This window comes from Ictidomys tridecemlineatus, chromosome 7, assembly GCF_052094955.1.
Source record: "Ictidomys tridecemlineatus isolate mIctTri1 chromosome 7, mIctTri1.hap1, whole genome shotgun sequence".
NCBI classification, from domain to species: domain Eukaryota; kingdom Metazoa; phylum Chordata; class Mammalia; order Rodentia; family Sciuridae; genus Ictidomys; species Ictidomys tridecemlineatus.
Window position 1 is genome coordinate 105,645,457 of NC_135483.1, and position 7,733 is coordinate 105,653,189.

The 7,733-nt window shown below is 53.1% G+C and overlaps 1 long non-coding RNA gene across 1 annotated transcript; it reads left to right on the top strand.

Moving 5' to 3' along the window:
- Positions 1–1,302: 1,302 nt before the first annotated feature.
- On the top strand, positions 1,303–2,280 carry LOC144365319 (uncharacterized). Its single transcript, XR_013423625.1, has 2 exons — positions 1,303–1,447; positions 1,939–2,280. It is a non-coding gene; the product is annotated as an uncharacterized LOC144365319 (long non-coding RNA).
- Positions 2,281–7,733: the final 5,453 nt, after the last annotated feature.

A 7,733-nucleotide genomic window follows, 5' to 3' on the forward strand; every position in this document is an offset into this window, starting at 1 on the left:
AAGGGTCACCCTGCACACCATCCCTGCCCACCTGCTTGGTAATGGTGGTTCAGCTTTCTCCTTGATACCCAGCTCGTGGGGCCACACAGACCAAAGGTGCAATGCAGGCCCTGTTTGGAGCGTGTGATAGTTTGGATGTGAGGTGTCCTCCCAGAGCTCCTGTGTTAATGCATACATATTCAGAGGTGAAATGATTGGACTGTGAGACGTGTAACTAATCAGTCCATCCTGCGTGGTAACTGTAGGCAGGTGGGGTGTGAATGGAGGAGTGGGTGACTGGAAGCGAGGGCATGCCCTGGAAGGTGCATTCTCTGTGATCCCTTCCCCCTTTCTCCCTGTCTCTATCTGCTCCCTTGCTGCTAGGAGGGGAATAGCTTCCCTCCACCGCACCCTTCTGCCATGATGTTCTGCCTCATCGTGGGCCCAGAGCAATGGAGTTGGACATCTATGCACCGAGACCCTTGAAACCATGAACCAAAATAAACTTTGCCGTCTCTGAGCTGTTCTTGTTGGGTATTTTCAGCAATACAAAAGCTGACTAAAAGAGACTTCCAGGCTCTTCTTGAGTCAGTTCTTTCCCCATAGGCTGGTTTCCTCCAACCCTTCAAGTTGGAACACGCTGCTTCTCTAGGCTAAGACCTGCTCTGACTGCCCATTGCCCTCAGGGGTAGGCTTGAGCCTTCTCCATTCATTCTCCATGGCCAAGCAAACTGTGTGGGGTCCTCGGAAATGGGGACTGCTCTGTCTTAAGACCTTTCACTCATACTGGAGGACTCATGTCTGGGGTTACCCATTCCTGGAACCCTTTCCTGGGCCTCCCGGCGGGCTGGCTGACCCTCCTTTGTGCCTTGGAGGGACAGTCAGACTCACTGCAGCACCAGGACATGCTGGCACATTTCTTCCATGCTGGTCTCTTTCCCCAAGGGCCTCTGAACTGGAATTATTCAGGTGTCCCTGGAGCATGTCAGGGGGTGATGAGCATGCTTGCCGGACAAAGGCCTGGCTTTTTGCCCACTGCGTGGGTGGAGTGTCTGGGTGGTGCCTTGCCTCCTCAGCCCCCAGGGTAGCTCTGCTGCAGGACTTCAGGCAGAGTGAGGAGGGAGCAATGAATGAGAGGCAATTAGGTGGGGGAGGGAGGGCTAAGCCAGTGCTGCCTGGCCCTGACGTGTCCATGGAATATTTGTGGCTGTCTTGGCTGTGCATGGTGGTAGGCGAGGAATTGTAAGCATGTGTGCTGTGTAAACAGCAGGCACACTCATAGGCATTGAGGGGGTGGGGGTGGGGGGTCTGACCAGAGCACAGAGGCCCAGAGGACAGCCTTTCTTGCCAGAGATGCTGGATATCTGGAGAGTGGCCTCAGCGTTGCTGTAGCCCTGGGGCCTCTGGTAGGGGCCGGGCCGAGCTGGGCATGGGGCAGATGTAACCACATCCCACAGGGGAGTCCCAGGTATTCGCTGTGGTGGTGGGAGGGGAGACCCCGGGCTCCCACAGCTCAGGAATGGGGGACCAGTGCTGGTGCCCCTTGTTTGGCCTGAGCTGTTTCCTTCCACCAAGCCTGCATCTGATTCTCAGGAGCTGCCCTGAGAGCCATGCTCCGTCGTCACCAGAGAGGGGCTGTGAGCTGTCAGCCAGGCCAGCTCCAGCCTCTGCAGGGCCCCCAGTGTCCCCTCCCCTCTGGAGGATGGGCTGGGTAGGAAGGAAGGCACCTGCCTTGGGCAGGGCCAGACGGGTGGGGGAGAGAGTCAGGGAAGGGGGGGGGGACAGGTGGTACAGGGGAGAGGAGGCTGGGAGAGGTATGTGGCTTCTGGGCCCAGCTGCCAAGGGACACTAGAAGGTTATTGGCACCGGGGCACGGGGCTGGAAAACAGCAAGTGTTTGAATTTCAAGCCAGCTTATCCATTTTTAAAAACTGGGATTCCATTTCTGTTTGCTGTGTAGATTTCTCATCTGCCCGCCCCAGGCTCTTGCCTCCCTTCTCTCTCACCCTGTGGACTCCAGAGCCTCACACCCAGCAGCCTGGGTCTGGGCAGGAGGAGTGTTGTCAGCGGATGCCAGGGGCCCGGCCTGGCCCATAAATCAATGATCGTGGCATGTTCTCCATCTTGAGGAATTTCTGGAGGAAAAAAAAAAAAAACAGATGGTTGTAGCTGGACGACATTTACTTTACTGTCTGTCAATATTTGAGAGGTTTTATTACTTTGCAGTGCCGGGTTTTAGAATAAATTAAATGGCTAATGGAAATATTAAAATAGAATTAATTTAACTAAACAAATAAAACTGGGAGAGTACCGTGTGATTTGTTTAGAAGTTACTAAATATATTTTCCAAAGGAAGACTCAGGGAAGGGAGTATTTCTTACCCACCTGGGTAGGACCTCAGCCAGCCAGATCTCTCCAGGCACTTTTTAGGAGCCAGGTCGCAGGCTGGTGTCAGGCAGAAGCCAGGCTGTCCTGAGCAAACTGCCCTAGAGCTCCTGGCCTGGCAGCAGAGACAGACAGGAGGCCATTGGCCCCATGCTCCTGTCGAGAAGCAATAGGCACATACACTCAGCGCTGAGAGGGTACCCCAGGGGCTGCACCTCTGTCCCATCACTTTTTTGGGGAGGGGTATCGGGGCACTCAGGGGCACTCAAACACTGAGCCACATCCCCAGCCCTGTTTTGTATTTTATTTAGAGACAGGGTCTCACTGAATTGCTCAGTGCCTTGCTTTGGCTGAGACTGGCTTTGAACCCACGGTCCTCCTGCCTCAGCCTCCAGAGCCTCTGGGATTACAGGTGTGCGCCACCTCATCCGGCTCTTTTAACTCCCCAGTTTCCTCAACGGCTGGAGGTTAAAGATTCGGAGAATAATCAGTCCGACTCCTGCACACAGAAAAGTCACAATTTAAGAGAGAGAAGCGGAGGTTCACTGATAATGCATAAGCTACTTTAGAATAATGTGGTGGTCGAGATGATCAGGGAGTGTTTGGGGGAGTGTTAAGGCCAAGTCTTTTAAACAGCTATGAATTTGGTGCCCATGTTAATTCTTGGAGACAAATATAGAAACAATTTTTTTGGCTGATAGTACTTGACTCTCTCTCATGGCCCTGACTCTTTGCCAGAAACTCCACCACCATTAGAGAGTCTTTTCTTGGACTACAGTATTGTCCTCTTTGAGCACCTTTTACTGTCGAAATGGGGAGACCATCCATGCCTACTCCTTCATTCCCCAGGATCAGAGAGATGGAGCCTCAGAGGCTGTGGTTCTGGAGGGTTGGGGAGAAGGAACAGAGAGAAGTAGCAGGGATCCAGGACATGGAAAAGAAGGGGCCTTCGGGCCTTTATCAAGGGCAGCCCAGGGGTCTTCAGTTAATACACAGTCCTGCCCGGAGTAGGCAGTGTGTGAAGCGTGGCCAGTTAGGTCTTTGTAAGGAACCCCCACCTTTGCGCTGGGGTTGTGGCTCAGTGGTGGAGTGCTCGCCTGGCCTGTGTGAAGCCCTGGGGTTGAGCCTCAGAAGCAAATAAAAATAAATAAATGAAATAAAGGTCTTGTGTCCATCTATAACTAAAAAAAAATATTAAAAGAAAGAAAGAAAGAAACCCCCACCTTTGGATCTCACTCCATGTGCTGGGAACAGCTACAGTTGGAATGCACTCCCCACATTTCATGTGTTGGAAACTCCATCCCCAAGGTTCTGTGCTAATGATATTTGAGAGGTGAAGGGGCCATGAGAGTATGAACAGATTAATCCACATTAATGAATTTCAGAAGGTCCAGGAAGTGGCTTTGGTATAAAAGCCGTGCTCGCTGGCCAGCTTGCTCCGTCTTGTGGTGTGATGCCCTGTTCTGCCTCCAGACTCTGCAGCGTCCCCACCAGCAAGAGGACTCAAACCATATATGGCCCCTGGACCTTAGTCCTTCAGAATCATGAGCTGAATCAATCTTTGTTCTTTAAAAATGACCAATTCTGAAGTATTCAACTGCAGCAATAGAAAATAGACTAGGGTCTGGCAGGGACCCATGGAAGGGTCTGTCAGGGAAGGAGGTGGTGGATACAGGCTTCCTTAAGATGTGGACACAGGAAACCCAGATGGTCAGGAGGAGCCTGGTTCAGGAAGGGATGCAGCTGGGTGAAGGGATGGACTTGGAGGTTGAGGGCAAGAGTCAGGGGACTCAGGGATAACTCCCAGCATCCTGACCAGGGGGACCACAGGGCAGTGGCTCATGGTGCATGGAAAGCAGGGATGGGCAGAGAGGAGCCGTTTGGGATGGGTTATGTTTGAGATGCCGATCAGAGCCTGGAGAGAGGTCTGGGCTGGCAGACGTATTTGGCAACCAGCCCACACGTAGGCCTGGGTGGGAGCAGGGGAGAACTTGGGAAAGAAGATAGGGCTTCAGGAATAGAGAGAGGCCCTCCAAGTCTCAGGTCAAGCAGCAGTGGGGGAGACCAAAAGGCCTGTCCAGGGACCCAGCAGGCCCATTGAACCTGGGCTGGGCCGGGACTCCATGGACACTCGGTTTCTCAACCCTGAACTCTGACAAAGTAAAAAACACGGTGGCATGTGACATCCCAGAGTCAGCCTTTAACAACCCCTGAAGGGTTTGGTCGTTCCCATTTCCCCAGCACACAGTGACCAAGTAAATGGCCGTAGAACTTTGTGGGAGTGGACTGAAAAATATGACTGAGGATCCTTTCCACAGCCTTGCAAGGGCCGCACTCCCGGGGGTCCATCCTCTTCTCCAGTGGGATTACTTAGGGCCTGATGCTTCTTTTTTTCTTTTCCCCTCAGTATTCTGATCTTCTGTCTCAGTTCATTTGGGCTACTAATAAAATACCCGAGACAGGTAATTTATAAATGATAGAAATTTAAATCTCACAGTTTGGGAAGCTGGGAAGTTCAAGGTCAAGGTGCTGGTGTGGTCAGTGTCTGTGAAGGACTGCTGTCTATTCCAGGAGGATTGCTTCATGCTGATCCCTCTGGGGGAGGGACACTGTGTCCTCAGATAGCAGGAAGTGGAGGCCAAGGAAGAACATATTCCTCCTGTGGAGCCCTTCTCTAAAGGCCTCTAATGTCAATCCTAAGGAAGGAGCCTTTATGGTCTCCCCAGAACTTCTTTTTTTTTTTAAAAAAATTTCAGTAATGATGATTGAATCCAGGGTAGCTTTACTCCTGAGCTATATCCCCAGCCCTTGTTTTATTTTTTTACTTGGAGACAGAGTCTTGCTAAGTTGCTGAGGCTGGAGAATGAACTTGGAATCCTCCTGCCTCAGCCTCCAAAGTAGCTGGGATGACAGGCGTGCGCCACTGTGCCCAGCTCCTTATCCCCTCTTGAAGTCGCCACCTTTTAATGCATTGGTAATACACTGGTAACACCTGAATTTTGAAGGAAGCACTGGCAAACCACAGCACCTTCTAACCTGGATTGATTCTGATTGTATAAATTAGCAAGTCACCGATTCTCAGCCACTCTTGCCCCTGGGAACTCTACATTCTGCAACCGTCTCCGTAGCTATCTGCCAGTTGGGCCCTGCCACCAGCTGCCACCTGGCTCTTATTGCTCATTACGCTCTCACGCACCTGACTCTGTTAGGCACTGCCACCTGCCTTTGCTTGACGGCCCCCTGCTTCCTGTTATTCAGGAGGCTCCTTCTGCGGAAGCATCTCCTGCTGCCAGCCCGGCATGCTGCTGCTCAGGGCCCCGGGGGCCATCTACCATCTGGTTTTTCTCATTAGTGGATGGGTGTTCCCAAGCCCTCTGGGAGACGTTGGGCCCCTGGTGGGTTTCCTTCCTACACAGTCCGTCGGCTCGAGGGGCCCTCTTCTTGGAGCCTTTAGTCTGCTTGCACTCTCTGCCAAGGCAACTGGGGCATTTACGCTTCTCTGAGTGGGGTCCACTGCTTCTGGACATCCAGGATCCCTGAGTGTCAGCTCTGTGCCCAGGGTGCTTGCAGGATGCTAAATCTCTCCTCTATTAGCAGTTCCTCCCTTATCCAACTTCTCCCTTTCAGCTCGACCCCCTGTTCCCTGGGTTCTTGCTGGGCATTGGCTGGCTCTGAAGCTCTTTGGGTAGGGAGGTTCAAGGGATTACAATTTCTTTGTTTCTCTCGAAGGCCTGGCACTTTCCCCATCAAAGCTGTGCCAGGTGGGGTGCTGGTGCCTGGGCAGGAGGGAGGTGGGGCACATGCTCAGGGGAGTATTCTTGTCTCTGATGGTTCCTGTCAGCTTAGCTGCTGCAGGGTCTTCACTCAAGCGAGGCTACTGGGCTGCTCTGCCTTCTCTTCTCAGTGGGTTCGGAGATCAGGGAGTTGCACCCGTAGGTGTCCGCATCCCAAGTCTTGTGTCATACTGTTAATATACTGCGACCCTGGTTTTGGAGTGGGGCATCTTCCAGGGCTAGGAATTCCATGGTCTCTGAAATGCAGTGTTGGCACAGTCAGGTCCTGAGCTCTACCTCCACTCCTGGTTCTTGACTGCAGATAAGGGCCTTTCTACAGGCTGATGAGCAGGGCCTTTAGCTTTCACTTTTTTTTTGGCACTGGGGATGCACCCAGGTGTACTCTAACACAGAGCCACATCCCCAGCCCTTTTTATTTTCTATTTTGAGACAGGGTCTCACTAAATTGCCCAGGCTGGCCTTGATCCTCGTGCCTCAGCCTCCCAAGTCCCTGGGATTATAGGTGTGCGCTAATATATATATCACCCATTCATTTTGCTTTGAATGGGTAGTGCATCACGCGGGCCAGTACTTTTGGTTCTTCAGTTAGTCATTGACTTCAGCAGGCTCCACCCTGTTTCCCAGTCCTTGTCACAGGGCGCTCAGGACCAGGGATACTGCATTGGCCCATTGATCCTCTTCCGCAGGTCTCTGGTCCCTGCTCACCACTGAGTACAATTCGCTCTTTGTGTCAATACGGCATACTGGGACTCTCCTTCTCCCTCCAGTGATGGGTCCCTGTTGCGTGGGCTGGTGAGAGTTGGCTCCAAAATCCCACTTCAGAATCTGCCTCCCAGGACCACTCCCAGAGCCAGCCCTGGGTTCTCTGGAAACAGATTCTGAGCTGGAGAATTGGGCGACGATGTTGCCTGGGAGTGATTCCAGAAGGTATAGCTCAGGGAGATAGGCAGCAGGAGGCACTGAGAGGCTGAGCTGAGGACTCTGCCCATCCTACAGCACCCTGGGCATGGATGGGCCTCAGTGCCATCCTGCGTGGAGGCTGGGCCTTATGGACCCCCCAGGCCAGGCCTGCAGACCAACCCTGGAGGAGGGTGCCAGCTTGAATGAGGTGGCTCCTGGTGAGGGATGCAGCTCTGCGGCACCGTCAAAGCAGCTGGCTGGGCGTGTTGGAGCCGAGGAGGAGAACTGCTTTCCAGATGCCTAGAGATTCATGGGCTTTTAGGAGGGGGTGGGCACCATCTTGTTTATTGCTGCTGAAGGGTAAATAAGAGGAGGACCTGGGAGCTGTCCCTGTTCCAGAGAGGGTGGCACCAAGCACCTGGTGAATGGGAGTGAAGACCGGCCTTTTTATGGGATCTGGAGGCGTCACCCTGGCATGGGAAAGGAGTCTGGCCAGAAGGAGTGGGAAGGCTGTGGGGATGTCCCCTGGGTGAGATGGAGGGCCTGCGCTCAGGACTGGGCTCCAGGGACAGCATGGCTTTCTACTTGTCTCCTTTTGTGCTCCTCTGGCTCTGCCTCACACCTTCTCAGAAGGCGAGGGAGGCGCAAAGAACCAGTGAAAGCCGCGGGTGCCAAC